The 22427-nt window shown below is 42.9% G+C and overlaps 1 protein-coding gene across 4 annotated transcripts in view; it reads right to left on the bottom strand.

Moving 5' to 3' along the window:
• CSGALNACT1 (chondroitin sulfate N-acetylgalactosaminyltransferase 1) overlaps nucleotides 1–22427 on the bottom strand; it is a 257088-nt gene that overhangs the window by 101807 nt on the left and 132854 nt on the right. Inside the window, exon 1 of one of the 4 annotated variants that reach the window (XM_032468714.1) lies at nucleotides 9611–9632. The exons of the other annotated variants lie outside the window; for them this stretch is intronic. The gene's annotated coding sequence lies outside the window, so the exon portion shown is untranslated. Of the gene's footprint in view, nucleotides 1–9610; nucleotides 9633–22427 lie in introns of those variants that run through there. 4 annotated transcript variants of the gene reach the window in all.

The raw sequence follows: 22427 nt of genomic DNA, 5'->3' as shown, positions 1-22427 counted from the left end.
CAGACATAAATGTAAAATGCAAAACTATAAAACTCACAGAAGGTGACACAGGAGGAAACACAGATGACCTTGGGTTTAACAATGACTTTTTAGCTACAACGGTAAAGGCATAATCCACAAAAGAAATAACTGATGATCTGGACTTAATTAAAATTAAAACTGTCTGCTCTGCTAAAGACAATGTCATGAGAATGAGGAGACAAGCCACAGACTGGGGAAAAAAATGTGCAAACACGCATCTGATAAAAGACTGTTATCCAAAATACATGAAGAATTCTTAAAACTCAATAAGCAGGAAAAAAAAAACAAAAAAAATTTAAAAAACAGGCCAAAGATCTTAACAGACACCTCACCAAAGATAACATACAAATGGCAAATAAGCACATAAAAGATGCTCGACATCATTTGTCCTCAGGGAACTGTAAATTAAAAGAACGCAAATGATACCACTATTAGAATAGCCAAAATCTCACACAAAGAACACCAAATGCTGGCAAGGAAGTGGACCAACAGGAACTCTCATTCACTGCTGCTGGGAATGTAAAATGTTGCAACCACTTTGGAAGACAGTCTGGCTGTTTCTTACCAAACTAAACATACTCTTAGCATAGAATCCAGCAGTCAGGCTCCTGGGTATTTATCCAAAGGAGCTGAAAACATATGTCTGTGCAAAAACCTGCACATAGATGTTTACAGATGCTTTATTCATAACTGTCAAAACTTGGAAGCAGGCAAAATGTCCTTCATTGGTGAATAAATAAACTGTGGTACACCTAGACAATGGAATATTATTCACTACTGAAAATAAATGAGCCATGAAGCCATGAAAGACATGCAGAAACTTGAAAGCATATTACTAAGTGAAAGAAGCCAACCTGAAATGGCTACATCCTGTAATATGATCCAACTATATGACATTCTGCAAAAAACAAACAAAAAACATACAAAAAAAACCTATGGAGACAGTTAAAATATCAAGGGTTGCAAACAGTGGGGAGGAAACATGCTGAGGTGGGGCACAGATGATTTTTTAGGGTAGTGAAAATATTATGTGTGACAATATAAAGATGGAAATTTGTCATTATACATTTGTCCAAACCCACAAACTATACAACACCAAAAATGAATCCTGATATAAACTACAGACTTTGTATGTGAGAAATCTCTGTACCTTTAAAAAACATTTTTAAAATGTAATTATTCTTCTCAGAGAGCTGGGAAAATGTTGTGTCCATAAAATAAATACAGGATGTTACGAAAAAAATCAATCACAGAACACGAAGGGAATACACACACACACACACACACACAAATTTTTTTTGATCAATAGTAAGTTGGAAGATAAAGCAGAGGAAACTTCCCAGAACACAGGGAAAATAAAATACAGGCATCTAAGAGATAATTTCCAGTTTGTCCCATTGTCCATCATCTAACAAGTTCTGGGAAAAGGGAACTGAGAAAGTGGGAGAAACTTAGTAAGGGAAATTGCAACACTGATGAAATAAAACACACACCCCTGGACACAATATGGAGAAATTTCAGAACCCCAGAGTGAAAGAGAATATTCCAAAGGTCTCCAAACAGAAAGCACAGTTTGCCTGCAAAGGAAAGATAATTAGACTGAGATCAGACTTATCAGCAACGCTGGACACTGAAGTGGAGCAACATCTCAAAGCTCTGTGGGAAAATCAGGGTATCAGTTTATCAAATAGCTGGCATCAATATAGGCAACTGGAACCCCTGTCCACATGACGAAGGGGAAAGAGGTGCCAGGATCTCACCCTCCAAGTCAGGAACCAGGTGATTCCACCCGGAAGGATGAAGCAAGATCACAATACAACCATGTCACTAAATTACTGAAATAGGGGAAGGAAAAATTGTGATACAGCTATGTTGGGTGAAGCGGGAGGGGCGACGGAAAGAGTGGCAGGAAACCAGCAGACACTGCAAACTGAGGAATGAGGAGGTAAGAGCCTAACTGCAGAACTCTGACACAGGGCAGTAACCCCCAGCAGAAGAGTCACAGGAGCTAAAAGGGTTTCCTTTTGGCAAGAGGGAAGCAGGGCGGTGAGGGTGGGGCAAGGAAACCATTGTTCTTTTTATTTAAAGCCATTCCGAACTTTTGATGTGTTAACCAAGGGTATGAGTTACTTTGATGAAAAATTTAAAGAAGCTTTATTTTAAAACATATTAATAATTAGGTTATTGATCTGCTGTTGCAGGAGAGGCTGTGAGTGCCCAGGGGATGGAGGGCTCCCAGAGAGCAGACCAGACGGAGGGCAGAGTGAAGCTGCCGCGGAGAAGCGGCAGAGGCCGAGTGCACACCCAGGAGATGACGAACTCGACCTGGAGACGCGGGTCAAAAGCTTAAGGGAGGGGTTGGGCTGGAGATGCTGGTCACAGCCAGGATCCGGAGGGACACTACCTGGGAAGAATCTGCTATAGGACTGAAGGCGCGGGCCAAGGCTCAACCCTGGAGAACGTCCGTGCCAAGTGGAGAGTGGAATCTGCAGAAGAGAACCGGGAAGGCTGGTGCCGGAAGCAGGAAGCCGGAAGCGGGAAGCCGGAAGCCGGAGGGGTAGAGTCTGAGAAAGGCAAGTGAGAAGCTCATCGGAGGAGCTGAGAGGGCCCCTTTACAGGGCCGTGACCCCACACTTTTCAAGATGCCACATGCTGCCTGCAAGTTCTGTCTGATCTGAGGACCTGACATCTATGCGGGAGACCGAAGCATAGCTCCCCCAGACTAACGGGGGACCGAAACGAGCCCCTGACGCTGGCTCAGCCCGAAACTCTGGGAGCAGTTCCGGCGCCGCTGGGGCCCCAGACCGCACATTACAGGTGTCACCTGGCGCCTAACAGATGGCTGGGTTCCAGGGCGACTGAGAAGATTGACTTCCACCCACATTTGCTACAGAAAGAAACGTGCTGCCGCCCTTACAGACTCTGCCTGAAGACAGGATGCCTGCTTTCTGGGAAATCTTCAAACCTGGTGTGTAAAGTACTGAAAATGAAACCTAGGGGAAACACACCACCTCCACACACTCCTCCCCTTGGTAACGCAGCAGGGGGGGGGGGGGGGGAGTCCGGAACTGAAGAAGTAAAATGCTCATCTTCATTCTGCCCCTGGAGTCCCATTGTAAAAACAGCCATCTGGAATGTCTATTCCGTGGTGTATTTTTCCCTCAAAGACAGGAATAACAGTAACACTGAAAGCTGCGCTGATAAGCATGAACAACATCCCACATTAACAGACTGCATGAAAAGGAGTATTTTATTAGTGAAGAAATCCGGATTTAACATGTGCTTTTATTTCAGAAGGAGAAAGAGAAAAAAAAAAACAGCCAAAAATCAGTATTCACAGAATCCAACAAATATGCCTTTGGCATCAATTCAGAGTCAAGACTCAGTGTCAATGCACCACAGCAAGGGACACTGCCCTCCAAGATGCTGTCCTCTGGGCGTTAATGAGCTGACCCCACTGGAACGCTGCATGATTGGGACCGTTCTGCACACGAGCTCCTCTCCGCTGCAAGCAAGCACAAACTAGTACCTCTTCTCCTTCCAGGATACTTTCTTGAGTGCCACCACGCTGAGCTACAATAGCTGTATTGATGCCCCAGCTATCTTGAAGCAAACCTAACCTCAAAAGGACTTAGCCATTTTCAAATCAATGCGGAGATTAAAGTGAAACATTATGGAGTTCCAAACGTAAACTAAAAGTGAACCAGGTGCAGGCGTTTAAAGTCAATCCCATGCAAAGTTAGTGACACCCGTGGGCAGGGGCGCTGTAAACAAACCTTCCACCACCGCGGACGGATGAGAAGGATTGTCAGCCCAACAAACAGCCTGAAGCTGTGACTCCAACATCCCTTGGAATGGAGCAAAATCACAGCCTGGCAGAGCATTCTGACATGGTGTAGTCAGGTGAAAAGAAACAGGCAGAACTGTTGAGAGCCCGGATTCCCCTTCGCCCCAACACCCAGTTCTTCTGCCAACCTTGTTGCTGTACCTTTAAAACATATCAAGTCTTCACGCAGTCACCTCTCAACCGCTACTCCTGGATCCTCACCATCAAACTGCAGCAGCCTCCTCCCAGCCAGCTCTCTTCCACCCTCGTCTCTCTCCAGACTATCCTACAGCAGCCAGAGTGCACCTGTCAACACTGCAATCAGGCTGTGTCGTCTCCCCACTCAAACCTCTCCAAAGTCTTCCCCGCACTCAGAGTAAATCCCGAGGTTCTCACCTTGGCCTCTGGCCTGCGCTGATGCCGCGGCCCCCAGCCCTTCCCCCACCACCCCCGGCCACCTGCCCTGCGGGCCGGCTTCAGCCACACTGACCTGCTGTCCGAGAACACACCAGGCATCTGTGCTTCCTATACTCTTCCCTAGAACACCCTCCCCCAGAGGCTCACAGGCTTACTCCCGCATTTCAAGGGTCACCTCTCCTCAGTGAGACTTTTCTGGACCAACACCACCCAAAACAGCATCCTTGTCACCTCCACTCCCTCCCCTCACTCTATTTCTCCTCGTGCCACCTCAGCACCTGTCATTTTATCACACAGCTCTTTGCTCACTGCTGGGCTCCTACTTTGGAATATAAATCCGGTGAGGGAAGGACTAGGTTCACCACCATACCCCCAGCACGGAGAACAATTTCTCCCTCACAGAAGGTTCTCCATAAATGTGTGCAGAATAAAGGAAGGAAGGAATTAATTAATTAATTAGTTAACTAATTAATTAATTCCCAGCTCTAATAATAAATATCTTTCTGATCTTCAGCACCTCACTAGTCTCACATCTGGGTTGAGGAAATCACATTGCATGGTTGCTAATGTCTCCTCTTATTCTGAAACGCTAACATTTCCCTAATCAGCTTAGCACCACATCAGGGAAACTACCACTGGGTTAGTTGTATCAAGTTTGCTGCAAATGATATTAACAGCCCACATGTTCACTAAAACAACCTCTTAGCACACTTTAACTTTCATTCTTTATGGATTCGTGGTTCTTTAAGGTACCCAATTAGTTTCAGCTGTCAGCAGTGTCAGTTTACATGTGTATGTGCACCCACCCAGCCAGTCTTGCGAGGGATGAACACTTTTCTCAGGCTGGTTACCTGGACCTTGTCCTTCCCAACACTACCTCAGACACGTGGATTCTTTTACAATTAAGGTCCAGGGGTCCCCAGAGCTGAGCAAGTTATACTGTCGAGGTTTCCAGGTGGTGTCTGAACACCCTCGCAAAGAATAGGTCAATACAGGAAAAAGATACATAGGGCCTGGAAAGTTAATTAACATCAATCAAAATTGTATCTTTTACATCACGTGGCTTTTATCTAGATTTTACTTTTTAAACTTACAACACTCGTCTTTTCCTTCCAAAAACTATTTTAGGAAAATACACCAATTATTGACTCAGTACTCAAATCGTTACTGTCACAGGTTATCCAAGACAAGAAAAGCTCTTTCCACACTGACATTTAGTTTAGAGACTGAAACGGAATCATAGGCAAGTTTTAAGTCTAATTATCTTTTTTGGGATGGGGGAGTAATTAGGTTTATTTATTTTTATTTAACGGAGATACTGGGGATTGAACCCAGGACCTCGTGCATGCTAAACATGCACTCTTCCACTGAACTATACCCTCCCTCCCAAGTCTAATTATCTTTTAAAAATTGGTTTATCAAAGGATGAGGCCATTATGTACATGTCAACAACATTTTTGCAAAAATATTTTGAGGAGAACTCTTTTTACCGTGAAACAATTTCTATAAAGGAATTTTCTCATTATTAGCCAACCTGAAACATTCTGAACATGGTCTGAAATTTTCCAAGGGAAATCAGTTCCAAATATTTGATATTCCTTGAACTACATGCATGGGTAAATAGTTCTATTTCAGTGCAATGGTGCCTTTCACATCAAAAAGCTTGATTTTTATTCCTCAGAATGAAATTAAATATGTCAAGGCCTTATTTTAACAACAAAGATGGTAGCTGGTATGAAAAAGGAAAAATCACAAACTAATCTCTCATGAACAGATACAAAAAGCCCTACTCAAAATGTCAGCAAATTGAATTCACTAATAAATAAAATATCAAATTGATTTTATCGCAAGTACTAAGTTGGTTTAACATGCTGAAATCGAGAATTTAATTTCTCACATTAACAGTCTAAAGCAGAAAGATCTATAATCCGCTCAACAAATGCAGAAAATATATTTAGTAAAATTCAATATTCATGATTTAAAACCCTTAGAAAAGTAGAAATAGAAGATCACTTCCTTCCTCTTTATTTTTTACTTCCCCCAAAATGCTATGGCAAACAACATACATAATGGTTAAATGCAGAAAATTTCCCCACAAAACAAGTGACAGGACAAGGATTGTCCACCATCAGCACTTCCGGTCAACAGTCAGTGGAGCCCAGTCAGTGCAACGTGAACAAGGAAATAAATGGTATAAGGACTGGAAAGAAAGAAACAAAGCTGTATTATGTTTGTAGACTATCCAAAGGCATTTACGGATAAGCTGTCTGGAGAGTTTAACAATTTAGGAAAATCAACTAGCACTGCGGAAAAACCAATCAAATTTCAATACAAACAGCAAGCAGAAAATCAAATCTAAAATGGTAACATTTGCAACAGCGTAAAAAAAGTACTTAAGTGCCTTGAAATAAACCTAACAAAGGATACGTAAGATTTCTAAAGGAAAACTACAGAACTTTATTAAGATGTTTAACAAGACTTAAATAGAGAAGGACTGGATATTATAAAATGTCCATTTTCTTCAGATTAACTTGCAGATTCAGTGCAATCCCACTCAAAATCCCAAAACTTGATTTGAGGGTATGGAACTTCACTAAGTTGATTCTATACATTTTAAACGGCAATGCAAAGGATCTGGACGAGTCAAGACTCTCTTGAAGAAGAATGCTCTCAGATATCAAGATTTTTTCACAAAGTAAACCAGTGTTGTTATAGGCATGAAATAGATCAAGAGAACAGACTCACACTCATAGTGACATGTGATAAAACATACAAGTAGAAAGAAGAGTCTTTGCAGTGATTACATGTCCACAGAGAAGACGTCAATTTGCCTCACATCACACATAAAAATTACTGTCAGATGAACTTTGGACCTAAATTTGAAAGGCTAAATACAGAAAATAAAACAGAAAAATACATTAAATTCAATTAAGTTTATTACAGAAAGTACATTAAATACAGAATTTAACAGATGAAATCCTTCATCCTCCTTTCCTTCAGGTAGGAAAGGATGTCTTAAACAAGGCACAAAAAACACAAACCATAAAGGAAATCATTTGTAAGTGTCACTACATCAAAATTAAAATTTTCCATTTACCAAGAAACACCATGGGAAACTCATGGCTGAGCAGGAGAAGAGACTAGCCACATGGAGAACATAGGGAACAAGAGGGCCCAGAACATACAAGGGATTCTGCAAACAATTCAGAAGAGACAGACAACACAACAGAAAAACGATCCACTCCATGGAGGAGGAAATCCATGTGGTCGTAAATACAGGAAAAAATTCATCAACTTCCTTGTAACAGAGAAAAGCAAAGAAAACCCACAAAGACAGGGGAGGGCACAGCTCAGAGACAGAGGGCATGCTTAGCATGCACGGGGTCCTGGGTTCAATCCCCAGTACCTCTATTAAGTAAATAAATAAATAAACCCAATTACCTCTCCCTCTTAAAAAAAAAAAAAAAAAAACTGAAAAAAAGGAACTGTGAAAAAAAAAGAAAAAAATACCCACAAAGAGATATGAATACACACTCTTCATTTATCAAAAACAAAAAAATGGGTTGACAATAATACTAAGTGTTGGCAAAGTCAGACGACCTTCTGGAACAGAGTAGAGGTGAAGAGACCCCAAACTTGACTTCTCCGCTAACAGAACGTCAAGCTAGTGTACCCCTGGAACACGGGCACAGAATATTCCCAGCTGCATCAGCTGTACTCCCCAAACTGTTAACACCACCAAGAGGTGGATAAATACAATGTCATTTTCAGTCAATGAAATACTACAGGCCAGTGAAATTTACCACACTAGAGCTCCACACAACAAAACACATGCATCTTACAAACCTGGTGTAGAGCAAAGAAGAAAGACACAGAGAAGTGGTCTGACCCCATGTACGCACGATCCCCAAGCAGGAAAAGGCAAATGATATTACTTAAAGAGAGGAGAAATGGGTTTTTAAAGCACGAAAATTATTATCATAAAATGCAGATGGTCACCTGGGGAGGAGGACAGGGTGTGATGGGGGGGCCCAAGGCAGGCTGCAAGGAGGCTGCCAGTGCTTGGGTTATACAGGTCTTCTCTTCAACCTATTCATTAAGCTATATACTTATGGCCTACGAACGGTTTTATACATCTGTTATACTCTACAACGAAAATCACTGAAAATAAATCTGTAAACTCTAGAGCTTGATCTGGAGCTCCTGGATAAATGTTTCGTTATCATAAACAAGCACAGGAAGACAAAAGGATGATAAGAAATAGACTAAAAGTAACAGGGGAGACTCGGCCCTCTTCTCGCAGGCCCTGGGCTCTGCCCTGGTGTGCCCTCCACCACAGAAAACATCCACGCCCGAGCACTGAGGTCATTGGCTGCGGGAGCTGATCCAGCCTGCCGAGCTGGGGTCCACCCATCAGGACACATGTGCAAGCCTGGGTCCTTCGCACGCGATTAGAGAAGTTGAGGAGGGCGGGGGGCACGAGAGAGAATACATGAGACCCCACGGCCCAATTACTAGAAACCATCCCAAGGCCCAGGGCGGAAGGAATGCTGTGAAACTATATCTTCTTACAGGGGTCCGAGAGGGGGGTCGGAAGGCCAGTGGAAGCTACCGGTCTGCACCCGCAGGGGCCAAAGAGGCAAGGGGACCTGACCCCTGGTAGGGCCAGACGGGCTGGTGAGGGCCCACGATTCCAGCACGAGGCCCCAGAGCCCTCATTTCTCTCTCCTGATCCCTAGAGTGTCTTCACAGCCCCCTGTCCTCCATCCTCCTCCAGGCTGGGGCCTCCCTACCCGATGATGAGGGTGCACGGAGAGCCTGCTGCAGCCCCTCTCTGGGCTCTGCCCTATCCCACCCAACCATCCTGCCAGGCCCGCTGCCTTCCCCCGCACAATGAGGAGCTGGATCAAACGGAGCTTGGCTCTGAGACACTTCACTCAGTCTTCAACTCTGGAAAATCATTTGTGGTCATCTGAAGTATGTTTAGGGGGAGAAGTATAGCTCAGTGGTAAAGCAGTGCTTATTAGCATGCACAAGGTCCTGGGTTCAATAACCAGTCCCTCCAGTTAAAGTAAATTAATTAAAAATATTCTCTAATTAGGCCGACTCTGGCTTACTCATTTTGTACCAATTCTTAAGGATCAGACAAAATAAATTATTTTGAAGTCCCCTTGTATGCAGAGTAATCCTAACTTAGAAACAAAAGAGACAAAAATCATCTTCAGCTACAGAAGCAGCTGGCGAGTCACAGATGACTTGAGTTTTCACCTTTGGAGGCTTCAACTCGGTGAAAATCCACCGTCCACCTACATCCTTCCACGTCACGGTCGACATCCTTTAACCCACCTGCTCTCCGGGGTTCCCACAGCCGCCGCCCTACTCAAGTCCTCATCTCTGGGCACTCACGCCCACGCCCCACAGCAGCCTCCGAGGCGCTCTTCCTGCCTCAGTCTCCGTCAGGTCACCGACCAGGCCTCCCAACTGCAGGCGGGCTCAGACCCTCCAAGCAGCTGTGCGCAGACTCCAGGGGCCCCCAGAGGCTGCCGGGCCTCCTTGCATGACACTTACGGGGCTCAGGCGGCGCTCCAGCCTCTTACCCCCAACGCTGCCCTCGATGCGCTGCCCCCCACGCACGTTCCCCCGCCCACACACGCAGCCCTCTCCCATGTAGCTCTCCGCCCACGCAGCCCATGCACGCTGCCCCACCCACTCACGCAGCTCCCCCCACCCACTCTGCTGTCCCCTCCCAATGACTCAGCACCAACTCTTTCTGAAATCTGGAAGGTGCGTTTCTGCCCCTCTACTCACCAAACACCTCCTGCTCCAAATCACATTCCTTCTGCTGGGACCGTCCCCATTCAGGACAGTCCCAATCCTGAGTGGATCCCTCTGTGCTCTGCGCACCTAGGAGACTTGGCTTAAACTTCAGCTGAAGTATCTGTTTCACTAAACGTGTCCACAGCCAAACTCTCGATTTCCCTCCTCAAACACGCTCCTCCCTTGGGCTGCTCCGTTCTGAGCTTGGAGCTACCATCCAGCTGGTGGCTCAGACTGAAAAGCTAGGGCCGACTGTGATGTCCTTCTTTCTCCCCCACGTGCGATCCGTAGGCAGTCCTGTCGGCACTACCTGGGGCCCCACCCTCCCGGCGGCTCCCTGCTCTCCCCTGCTCTCCTCCAACCCCTTCTCCACAAAGGAGACAGAGAGACCTTGTAAAAACATAAAGCTCATAATGTCATTCCTTCTGTTAAAGGACTCCACTGACATTCCGCTGGTTTTCAAATAAAATTCCTTCCCTTTTCAAAACCCTGAATTACCATGCTGGTTTCAGATTAGATTAGAATTTCTTTGCAACTATGAATTAGCATTTATTAAAAATACACCAAAACTTGAAAAAAGCAATAAACCAAGGGAATCAAAACTGTTGATCTTGCATTAATCACATTTAGCTTAAAACTTAGCTGTACCTTATTAGAAACAGAAAAAAAACAATCACGGGACTATATCTGAACCCCACAGGTACCCCTGGAGAGTCCCCACACCTCCAGGGACCCTCCCCCCAGACAGTACTGCGACCTCGTGGGCTATCACAAACCGTCCAACACAAACCGAACTTCAGCCCACGAGGTGCATGTAATAAGTCAGTCAAAGATGCCTTGCTTTGGGCTGGAATTAAATCAACTCGAAGTGGTAAGAAAGACAATTTCATTTTGACCGTAAGTTCTAATTAACTACTGATCATACAGTAATTTCTAAGAGCCATCTTGGACCAAAGGATCCCAGATAGTAAAAAGTGGGAAAATACTGTTCAATACTCACCGATATCACCTTGGGAACAAAACAAAACAAAACAACAGCAAGAAAAATGAATGCCAGGTTCCACCCTCGGAGATTCCGATTTAATCTGCCTGGCACGAGATCCAGGTGAGTTCTTTTTAAGTTCCTGCAGATGTTTCTAAGAGCTGAGAACGACAAAACCAGATGACCGCCCCTAATTCTCTTTCTACCCTCATTTCCTCCCATAAACCCCTCACTCTGCTCATTTTTTGGTTCCTCAAATATGTCAAACTCATTCTCCACCTCAGGGTCTTTGCAGGAGCTCTTCCAACTGCCTTGCAGGTTTTTGCCCCTACCCAGCCCACCCACAAGGCTCCCTCCTTCCTGTCCAGCCCTGCTTCATCTTAGGTATCACCTCCTTATAGAGGTCTTCTCCAATCACCCAATCAAGAAGCCGCTGGTCACTCTGAACTGAATCTCCCTTCAGCTGTCTGCAGAGCATTTAACATTCTCTGAATTTCTCTTGTTTCTTTATTGTCTGTTCTCCCCACTAGAACACGAACTCCAGGAAAGCGAAATCCTTATGCATGCTGTTCATCACAGCTTCCCAAGCTGCTAGGACAGTGCCTGGCACACACCAGGTTCGGTAAATATCTGTTGAATGAATGAGTCATAAAGCAAGTGAACATAATCCAGGTCACCTCCACCTACCAAGTCTCACTGAAAATCACCGTATTACAAATTTAGCCAAACTATAAATGTTACAGTCATCCTTACTGAAAATATCCTTTTTCCTATCCTATAGCTAGAGAATTATTACTTTAAAGACTAAAATTCATCTTTCAGGAAAGTTCTCAAATTGACAAACATCATACCAAAAAAAAAAAAACTACCGGTCTGTCTGACTCCCAGAGTGAGTACACTTAAAATAATGTGTCCCTGCAATTTTCTCTGGCATAAACTATCACCTCTCCGGGCATTGCAGCATGACTATTTCCTTACATTCTTCAACATCATGTATATTTTTTAAATTAAGTCTTTCACTCCATGGATGACATTCATTCATATAATCAGGCTGTTAGAGATATCTTTCAAACTCAAGGTCTCTAATGACCAACTTTAGTGGAAATAAACAGGAAGTCTAAAGGGTAAATAGGTGACATATTCACATATTATTTTCTCCAGCTCCGTTTTTTCGGGTACCAAAAGTAGAAGCACCTCTATTCATACATGAAAGAAATTCAAGGCTGATTTAAAAAATTAAACAAATGTAACAAAAAAAGAAGCAGACTCCCAGAAATGGAGAGCAAACTGGTGGTTACCAGTGGCAAGAGAGAAAAGGGGAAGGGCAAGACAGGGCTAGGGGATTAAGAGATACAAGCTATTAGGTATAAAATAAGTCAAAAGGATATATTTTACAAGGGAAATAAAGTGAACACTTTATAACTATAAATGGAGCATAACTTTAAAACTTTTTAACTAAATTTTTTTTAAATCAAGGCTGATCTAATGCCCATTACTAGTTATATTGAGAAAATCATCATCATCATCAAAAAAAAAAAAAAAAAAAGCTGCTACATTTAGTGGGTAGAATAGTGGTCTCCAAAGAGATACATCCACATCCTGGAACCTATGACTATTGCCTCGCACGGCTAAGAGTGAGTATTGCCTTACATGGTAAAAAATGTGATGAAGGTCGTGATCTTGAAAAAAGATGCTTATCCTGAATTATCTGGTTCAGCCCTAAATGTGATCCCACGCATCCTTTTAAGAGAGAGGCAGAGGGAGTTCTGACACAGAGGGGAGGAGGAGGTGTGACCACAGAAGCAGACACTGGAGGGATGTGGCCAAAAGCCAACAATAAATGCTACAAGAGGCAAGAAGGGAGGGGAGAGGGTATAGCTCAGTGGTAGAGTACGGGCTTAGCATGCATTAAGTTCTGGGTTCAACTCCCAGTACTTTCACCAAGAAAAAAAAAAAAAAGACATTGGAAGAGGCAAGGAAGGGGTTCTCCCCTAGAGCCCACAGAGGGGGCACAGCACTTCCAACCCTTCAATTTTAGACTTCTAGCCTCCAGATTGCGAGAAAAGACATTTCTATTGTTTTAAGCCTCCCAGCCTATGGTCATTTTACAACATTTGTTACAATAGCCACCAGAAAGTAAACACTTAATTGATCATTACATCTGTGCTAGACACTGAAGAGTGAGGCACAAAAAATTTGACAGCTATCAGAATAAAGTTTTTGCTTCGAAGTAAATAAACTTCTTCAAAATATATATTTTAAGCAAGTATAATTTAAACATATTCCATTTCCTTTTCGCAGGACAGATCTAGAATATAGTGCTCCATTTGCATCATGATTTGAAGCCACTCACTTGGCCTCTGTAAGGTAGTTTCCCCTCCTAAAATACAAGATTAAATTTTTGACTCCCTCGGGGTTGTGGCGATAATGAGAAAAAAGATGCTGACAGATAATCTTTCAAAGCTTCAAAGAGCCTTAGAGTTATAATAGCCCTGGAGAAGAATTTAGTACCAACCCTCAATCTTGGGAAGGGAACACAAGGGCTCATGGAGGAGAGGCCCTTGCCCTGTGAGAGCCAGGGGACCCCAGGTATCTCAACAGTGATGTGCTGCCCACAGAAGGATGAGGGCGATACTCCCAGTTCACCTGGGCTCTGCTTTCTTCCTCCAGTTTCCTCTGATTCAATGCACTCAGTCACCTTAGGGCTAATGGCAAAATACAGGGCTGGGGCACAGATTATTTCCACTGAAAGGACTCTAGCCTAGGTGTGATGGGGGGAAAATGACAAAACAAAATCCCAGAATGTACTGTGAGGCTATGAGCCAGTCCCTACTCAGAACCAGCACAAAAAAGGAGGTGTAAAGGTGACTGTCAACACCAATTCTTCCAGCATCTATCAGCCAAGAAAGAGCGATAAAGGATCTAATCGGTGATAAACAATCTAAAGATCACGTCTTAATGAGCGTGGGTCACTGCTGCCATCTTCCCATCAAAGAGACAGTGTGACAAGGAGACAGAGACAGAGACAACGAGTGGGATACAGCTCATCATCCAATCAAGGTAAAAACTCTTAACCGAGAACAGGAGGCAACCTGTTTAATCTGATGATGGGTATTTACAAAACCATACAACAAGCATCAGACCTACTGGTGAAATGATAAAAGTTTTCCCCTCAGGACCAGGGATGAGAGAAGGATGCCTTACCACCACCACTTCCCTTCAACATGGTACTCAAGATCTGAGCCTATGCAGTAAGGCAAGAAAAAGAAATAAAAATTGTAAGGAATGGAAAGAAGTGATAAAGTTGTCATTATTTACTGATGTGTGATTGCATGTGTAGGAAACCCAAAAGAAAACATGGATAAATATTAGAATTAATATGAGAGTTTTAAGAGTTTTAAGTTTAAGAGATACAAAATTCAATACGGAAAAATAAATTGTATTTCCATATACCAGCACAAAGTGTTAGAAAATGAAATATTTAAAAGATACCATTGACTATATTATCAAAAATATAAAATATCTGGAAATGGGTTTAACAAAAGATGTGCAAAACCTATGCCAGGAAAATTGTCAACTTTACTGAGCCTTCCAAAAGTAACTCAAGTGTGTGCATAGGTCTTAGTCACAACAAATGCAACAAAAATAAATTGGATAAAATTATGATAACTTCTCATTTAAAGGCTGCTTTTTGAAATCTCAAGGTATCTTGATGTGTTACATAAAAATTCAGGTCAGACAGGTGCAATGAAGATTCTGATGGTGGACCAGAATTCTTATCATTAGCCTATGTTTTAAACAAACATCGAAGAAACATGTGAATTTCCACACTATGTACTATATTAACTCCGAAAAACAAAGACTGTAAGTCCTTTAACTTTATAATGAGTATAAAGGAAAGTCTGTTGGAATATAAGATCTAAAATGGCATTTTATGGGTGTATATAAACTTTCAACACACCTGAGATTCTATGCCATCTATTCTAACCCAATCCATTTAGAATAAATGGTCCAAACCAATGGATATATATTGGGGGTCAATTCATCCTTGCATGGGAATTACTTGAAATTTTTGCATTATTTTTCAGTCATTCCCCTGTTAGAGCTACCTTTAAATGTAGGTGGAATGGACAGCTTCCCTTAATGTGATATTTATAAAGCAGACATCTCAAAATTCTCCATTAGCCTGAAAATATCAACACTCCTTACATCAATGGTTAAATTCCTTCGAGCTAAGACATTATGTCTCCTGGAACCCACTTTCAAAAGAAAAATACTTCTTGAAGGAAGTAACATATGAGCCATTATCCAATTTTAACACGAAATGTAATTTGCCTGACTCGTAAGCAAGATTTGGGGGAACCAATTCTGACAATGCAGAGGAGAAAGACAGAATACTTTTCAAGAGACAGAGCCAGGGTACATAGTGCTACCATTAGCCAGATGGGTTGGCACAGTGAGGGATGCTGGAAAGTAAAAAGCTGACATTACAGTGCTAAAGGGAAAGTGAAAAGATGCCAGAGACACACATATAATGCACTTGACAATGTAGGTGAGGACACCGTCCTGCTGTCAAGATGTGTTTGAGAGACTACTGACTGGGACACTTTATCATCTCCTGACTTGCAGATGGCCTGATCTCTATAGCACCCTCGTGGAATGCGGTAAACCCTTGAAAGCGGGGTTACATTTTATTCTCTTACCGACCCTACAGCACAGTAAAGCCTTCTGAACCCAGTAGGTACTCAGTAATATCACTTGGGGAATTAAAAATTCATTTAAAAACAAGTAACTGAGTTCTGGAGATATACAAACTGTACTTTTAAATTAGAGCCACCATTTTTTTTTCAATGATAAAAGTTGTTGTTGACAAAAGCAAGTGTTGACAAAGATGCAGAGCAACTGGAACTTGCCTGCGTTGCTGGTGGGAGCGTCCACTGACACAACCAATTTGGAAAACTGTTCGTGGGTGTGTTCTAAACATAAACACACTCTCTGTGGCACAGTTATTCAAGAACAGGTATGCCCACCAGAAGGTTTATTGGTAATAGCCATCGTGTGATGGACACAAATTGTCCATTGACAGTAAAAATGGATAAATGAATTGTGGTATATCCATACAACCGAGTACTGCACAGCAACAAAAAAGAACAAACCTGTATCAATCTTACACGTGGTAAAAGAAGCCAGACTCAAAGGGAGTGCACACCTTATGATGCCACTTACATGAAGCTCAAAAACAGGCAAAACTAATCCAATATGCTGGACTAGAGGTTAGACGAGTGGTTATCAATAGATAAAAAAACAAATTTCTTCTGTACAGCACAGGGAACTGTATTCAGTATCTTGTAGTAACCTGTAATGAACAAGAATATGAAAACGAAAATATGTATGTACATGTATGGCTGAACTACTATGCTGTACACCAGAAACCGACACACTCTGACTGACTATATGTCAATTAAAAAATTAAAAAAATAAAAATAAGAAGAATGGTTATCTTTGAGGGCTGGAGTATTAAGTGTGAGGGGGGGTGGACAGGGAGCTTCTTTGGTGCCAGACATGTTCTAAATCTTGATCTGTGTGGTGAGTATGCAAGTACATTTATATACAAAACTTCACTGAGCTGTACACTTAGGATTTGTGTACTGAAGTATAAATTATACGTCATTAAAAAGGTAAATAAGAGAAAAAATGTTGGCTGTTTATCAATGCTTAATATTTGTTTTAATCACTCTAATGACAAGAAGAAGCGATCTTCTGTAAACACAGTTTTGCTGCTGGCTATAATTTGAATGCCTGAACACTTGAAAGGACCCTTCAGCCAATCAAATAAGGAACAGGACTCTCTCTCTACAGATACATAAACTGTTCTGTCTCTATAGTTTGCTCCTCATTAACATCTCAAAGACGCCGTAATCAAAATCCAGACATCAACAGAGAGCAAGGGGTAATGAGGACCAGCACCGAAATGAGCAGCACCTCCAGCTTCCTGATTGAAGGGTCCCGTGGGGCTGAAGGCAGCAGCTCCCACTGCCCCTGAGGGTCCTACTCATTTAACAAGGCGTGTGCAGAGAATGCCTCTGACTCTTCAAGCCCTACACGCGATATGCATGAGACACTCATCGGCTAAACCCTCTGTCTTACATGAGCCAGTCCCCAGTAAAGATCTGTTATTCGGGGGATCCCAGAAACCAAAGCTGGGGAATTGCTGTTGATAGAAGCCTGGTGTGTCTACAGTGAAAAGACACAGGGAGTTGACAGCAATCGGAAATCAGAACCAGGGGAAGGGCCGCCGTCAACCACCTCTTCCTCACTGACTAATGCGTCTTTTACAGCATGTGCAGGAAAAAGGTGCTAAAGACATCTCAAGTTAATGATCAAAACATAAAGGAGCTGTCGTTGTTAAGTAACTCCGGATGAAAATACCTGAAAAAAAAATTCTATTGAAAAGCCACAGAGTCTAAGATGTTAATTTCAGCTTAAGTAACTCCCAACAAAAAAATAATCAATATTTGAAAAAAAGAACAACAACAACAAACCTCTATTGAAAAGCCATAGAGTAAGGTGCTAATTTCAGCTTCCGCAGCCAAAGCCTGTGGAGAAACAGCCTGGGCTGTCTCAGCCACTGAGTTTTCAGAGCTTCCGAGCAAACTTACAGTCCATCAGCAAAATGGAACAGACACCTTTGCCCTTTTGCTACCAGAACCCCCTGAAAAGCTACTGTATGATAAATCTGAATTTCTAAGAAGATACTGTAAGTTTCCTGGGGAGCATAGAGACATAAGTTGGATTCATTTCAAAATATTTAGATGAAAACTGCCTGCCACGTTTGTACCAACAAACAAGCCCTTATCTCATTTTTTTCCCCTTTCACCAACTTCTCACATGAACGGGAAACACCCGCATCATATGTCACATGGTAACCATGTATTTTCAATGGCTAGAGAACGTCATTCACCATCGAGTGCTCTTTTTTTCGGTGGGGCGAGGTAATTAGGTTTATTTATTTACTTATTTATTTACATATTTACTTATTTATTTATTTATTTAAATGGAGGGACTGGGGATTGAACCCAGAACCTCATGCATGCTAGGCATGCGCTCTACCACTGAGCTATACCCTCTCCCCTTCAAGTGCTTTTTTTTTAATACTAAAAACAGTCAGGTCTACTAATCAAGTGGAAAGCCATCAGTAACAACAACAAAAATGTAAATACTTTTCCTTAAAACAGTAATCATGCTTTCACATGCTCCTTTCATTTTAAGAAACAAGATTCAAGAGTCCCTCTGGCAAACTAGCCTTGTGCACGGTTAAGGCCACTCCCACACGGACCAAAGCTTCTCTGGCCAGCGAAAGAACTACTGTATGTGTCCTTAGTACTCACAAAGTTAAAGTTTTAATCCAGCAAATATAATGTCATTCTAACAGTTCACACTAATCCTATTTACCCAACTACAAATAAATAAACTTACCCTTTGGGTGGACAATTTGCAAGGTACAGTTTCTCTGCCCAAGGAAGGAAATTGGACAGCAAATGCTGAAAGCGGCATTTCAGAAGGACTATTAAATGCTGACACAACTCAGTGTCTTATAAATCGGGGTCACTTATGACAATTCACACTAAAGTTTGTCATGGATGTTCATAAAAGACAAAAGATGCTATTTTCCACTCTGTCCCAGTTAAGATAAATAATCTGAAATCAGATATAATTGAGTACTTTCTCTAGCAAACTGTCATGGCCCCGAAAATTGTATTTAGAAAAGAAGACAATACGAGGGAATCAGTGTCAACACTGTACCTGTTACGCCCTGTGGAAATGACATTAAATGAGAAATACACAGAGGAGAAAGGATGAAATGAACAAAAAGTGGGTTTGTATTCCCAGCAGCTGATCACTTAAAAGCATACACTCCCAAGGCTGCCACTCAGAGTTTTTACTTTGACTCAAGACTTGAAAAAGATGATGTCAGCTTGGTTCAGCATCTCCTTATGCAGCCCAACATTAGCCCCTACCCACGCCTTCATCTGAACACACACCGTCTGCGAAAGCAGCATGGTGAACAAGCACTCCCACAGAGTGCGAACAGCTTCTCCCACTCTACACAGCTTCTCCCACTCTGTCCTTTTAGAAGAGGGAGGGGGGCCTTCCCTTGCTCCAGATGAAAGGTGTCAGGTCCTTCCTGTCCGTTCTTGGAGAGTCACTCAAAGTCAAAGAACAATCTTAAATCAGAGGTGAGACTTCCCAGTCCCTTGTAATAATCAATACTCCAAATCTGATGTGGGGCTCCATCTGCCTCCCAGGGGATCGTCTTCAGGTGCGGGTGGGTCAGCAGGTCAGGCTTTCCTCTTGGTAGCTGTTGACCCCCTTGGGTACTGGGAGGCAAGGAGGAGGAAATCAACTGGGAGGGCTGTATCGGGCCTTGGAGTACTTATAATTTGTTCTCAACAGGATACCAGCTCTACTGCTGGGGCTAGGTAGGGGCGGGGCACAAAAGATGTCAGCAAGCCCCTCCCACCACCCTGGTGCATCGGTGAGGTATCAGGTCCCCATGCCAGGGAACAAGCATAGACAGGCAAATAAGACTGTCTGACTTGAGTCAGACCCTGGAGCCAAGGCTGGAGTGAAGACTGTGTCTGTAACAAGGAAAGCAGAGGTGGCCAGGATGACGCCCAAACCTGGAGCACTTGAGGCCAATGGCCAAAACTACGGGCATCCTGTGAGCCCAGCCCTCTGCCACAGTCAATTCAAGAGTAAAGGGCTAGCTGGCATGCAAGATCCCTGAATGCAACAGTGGAAAACATCATGCCACGGTCATGCCAATGGGCTGGTGCAGGGTCCGGGTCAGCCACAGCCCTCTGGGGGCAAGCACAGGTGGCTTGCACAGCCCAGGCATGCCCATGGCGTGAGGCAGCAGGCAGGCTTCAGACACCGTCCTGAGACTCTCTTCCCCCCGCCAATCACTCTGCCACTGGCACGTAGAATACTGACTTCTCATAACTCCTAACAGTGTCTCCCCCAAAGGCCTGCCCTGTTATGGGAGCTAGGCCAGCACACAGCCACTGAGAGGACTTAGCATCAGCCAACACAGTGGACCCTTGTCCTGCCCCAGGCTCTGGGTACACCCTTCCTGTACTTAGGAAATCCACCCTATGGGCTTCCTGTCTCAAAGCAGAAGGCATTTATTTTCCCAGTGTCTCTTGCTTTTAGGGTGAACCACCACCTCTGGACTTGAAGTGAAAAAAAATTAACTGTTATTTAATCACTGCATTTGGGGGTATCTCACCCCATATTCTAATAAACAGGCAAAAGGACAAGTTCCCGTTCTACGGGGCTGCAGCATCTCTGTGCTATCTAGGAACTTGCATTCGTGTGTGTATGTGTGTGTGTGTGTGTGTGTGTGTGTGTGTGTGTGAACACTGACTCAAAACCATGTCATGGGCCACCCTCCAGCCCCACATAGGCAAGCTTCCCCAAAGAGCACCATTCCTGGCTGTCTCTGTTTTCTCACCTCTCAGTCCCTCGGTCTGACTCCCACGTCCACCACATCACTCACACTGTTCCTCCTGAGGTCCTTTCCAAAGCTGACTGCCAAATGCCTTAGGAGTCAGGTCAACAGAAACATACCAGCCTGAACTCCACCCCAATCATCATAACTGCTGACAGTCTTTAGATGAAGAGCTTTATTCTACTGCCCACCAGGAAAAAAACTGTCTTCTCTGGAGGAAGGTAATAGCTTCCAAAGACCCTACAATTTTCACACACAAAGACAGGTCCTTAATAAAAAATTACAAAGCACAACAAGAAGCAAGAACAAGTGATCAAAAACAAAGAGAAAGAATAGATAACATATACTACTCTAGGTGTAACATCGAGGTAATATATTACAGTTGTCACAAAGGAATTTTAATACAATTATAATTGCTGTGTGCAGGAGAACAGATTAAAGATGTTGAATTTTATCAGCTACCAGGAATCTATGCAAAAGAATCAGATAGAAATATAATAACTGTAATTAAAAATCCAATACATGGATTTAACAGCAGATTCAACACAGCAGTAGAAGGATTTTTTAGCTTAAAAGAGACGTCAGGAGAAATGCCCGTATAGAAACACAGAGAGAACAAAAGAATGAAAATACAGACAAGAGCTGAGGTGGCCTCCAGACACGGATAAAGGAGCTAACATACATGCAGCTGGAATCCCAAGAGGAGAAAAAAGAAGCACTACTGCAGAAATAATCACCAGGAGTTTTCCGAAACTGATTAAAGACATCAAGCCACAGATCCAAGAAGCTCCGTCAACCACAATTAGGGGACATGTACTGGGGAGGAGGTGTGAAGGCAGATACAAAGAACATAGGTCTGACTCACACTCTCACACTTCACTCACGGAATTTCGATAGCCTCTCTTACCCACTTAGCTATTAAGGGAAACTAAGGATAAAAGGTCAGAGAATGCCTTATTAAAGACCCCAGGTCAAAATGTTTTATTCATTTGGGGCTGAATTCTGTCAGATATCACTTGTGACATAAAAATTCTTTTCCTTTTTCTGTTTTTTTGTTGTTGTTGTTGTTGTTTTTTAGTTTTAAAAACCTGTCAGTTCCTCTATAAAGTGAAAAGATTTTTACTGAAGTCTGGCGCTTCCTTAACCCTTAACATGAATATTTTAAAAATCAGCTACTGCGTATCAATAGTACACTTCTATCCAAAATTTCGCTTTCTAGGAGCCCAAGGCCCATCATGTAGAGAATAAAACTGAGTGATTATTCTCGTGTGGTGAAGCTGATCATGTAACATGAAGACAGAAAGCTGCTAGTGAAGATATTTAAGAGTGGTGAGTACACCTGTAGCTTACATAATGCTGTCCAACACCTACACATCAACGACCTTTAAAAAAAAAAAAAGACTTCTAAAGGGATTTACACTTTAAAAAAAAAAGAGTGGTGGACTCATAATCATTTCAAAGACTTCCGAAATATATTCTGATCTTTCCAACAACCTAGAAAGTTATTCATCTTAGTCAACAGGAAAAGCAATCAGATGCAAAAGCTTAAAGATAATTTTGTGAGGCAAGGGGGTTTGGGGGTGGGTGAAATGGGTGAAGGGGGTCGACTGCATGGTGATGGATGGTAATTAGATCTGTGGAGGTGATCACTCTGCAGTGTATACAGAGGCTGAACTATCAGGCTGCACGCCTGAAATGTAATTACACAAGGAGAAAAAACATTTTTAAGATAATTTTGTGATAATAATCTACTCGCCCAGGCTGTGTTTGAGTATCTGTCTTACCCAAAGGAGTCCTGGAAAAGCTGGGACTTTTGAGGCTTGAAAACACAAGAGTCCTGTCACTCAGACCTT

Source organism: Camelus ferus, chromosome 26 (genome assembly GCF_009834535.1).
Source record: "Camelus ferus isolate YT-003-E chromosome 26, BCGSAC_Cfer_1.0, whole genome shotgun sequence".
NCBI classification, from domain to species: domain Eukaryota; kingdom Metazoa; phylum Chordata; class Mammalia; order Artiodactyla; family Camelidae; genus Camelus; species Camelus ferus.
The sequence above is the reverse complement of the archived record's forward strand: the minus strand, read 5'-3'. Positions and strand labels throughout refer to the sequence as shown.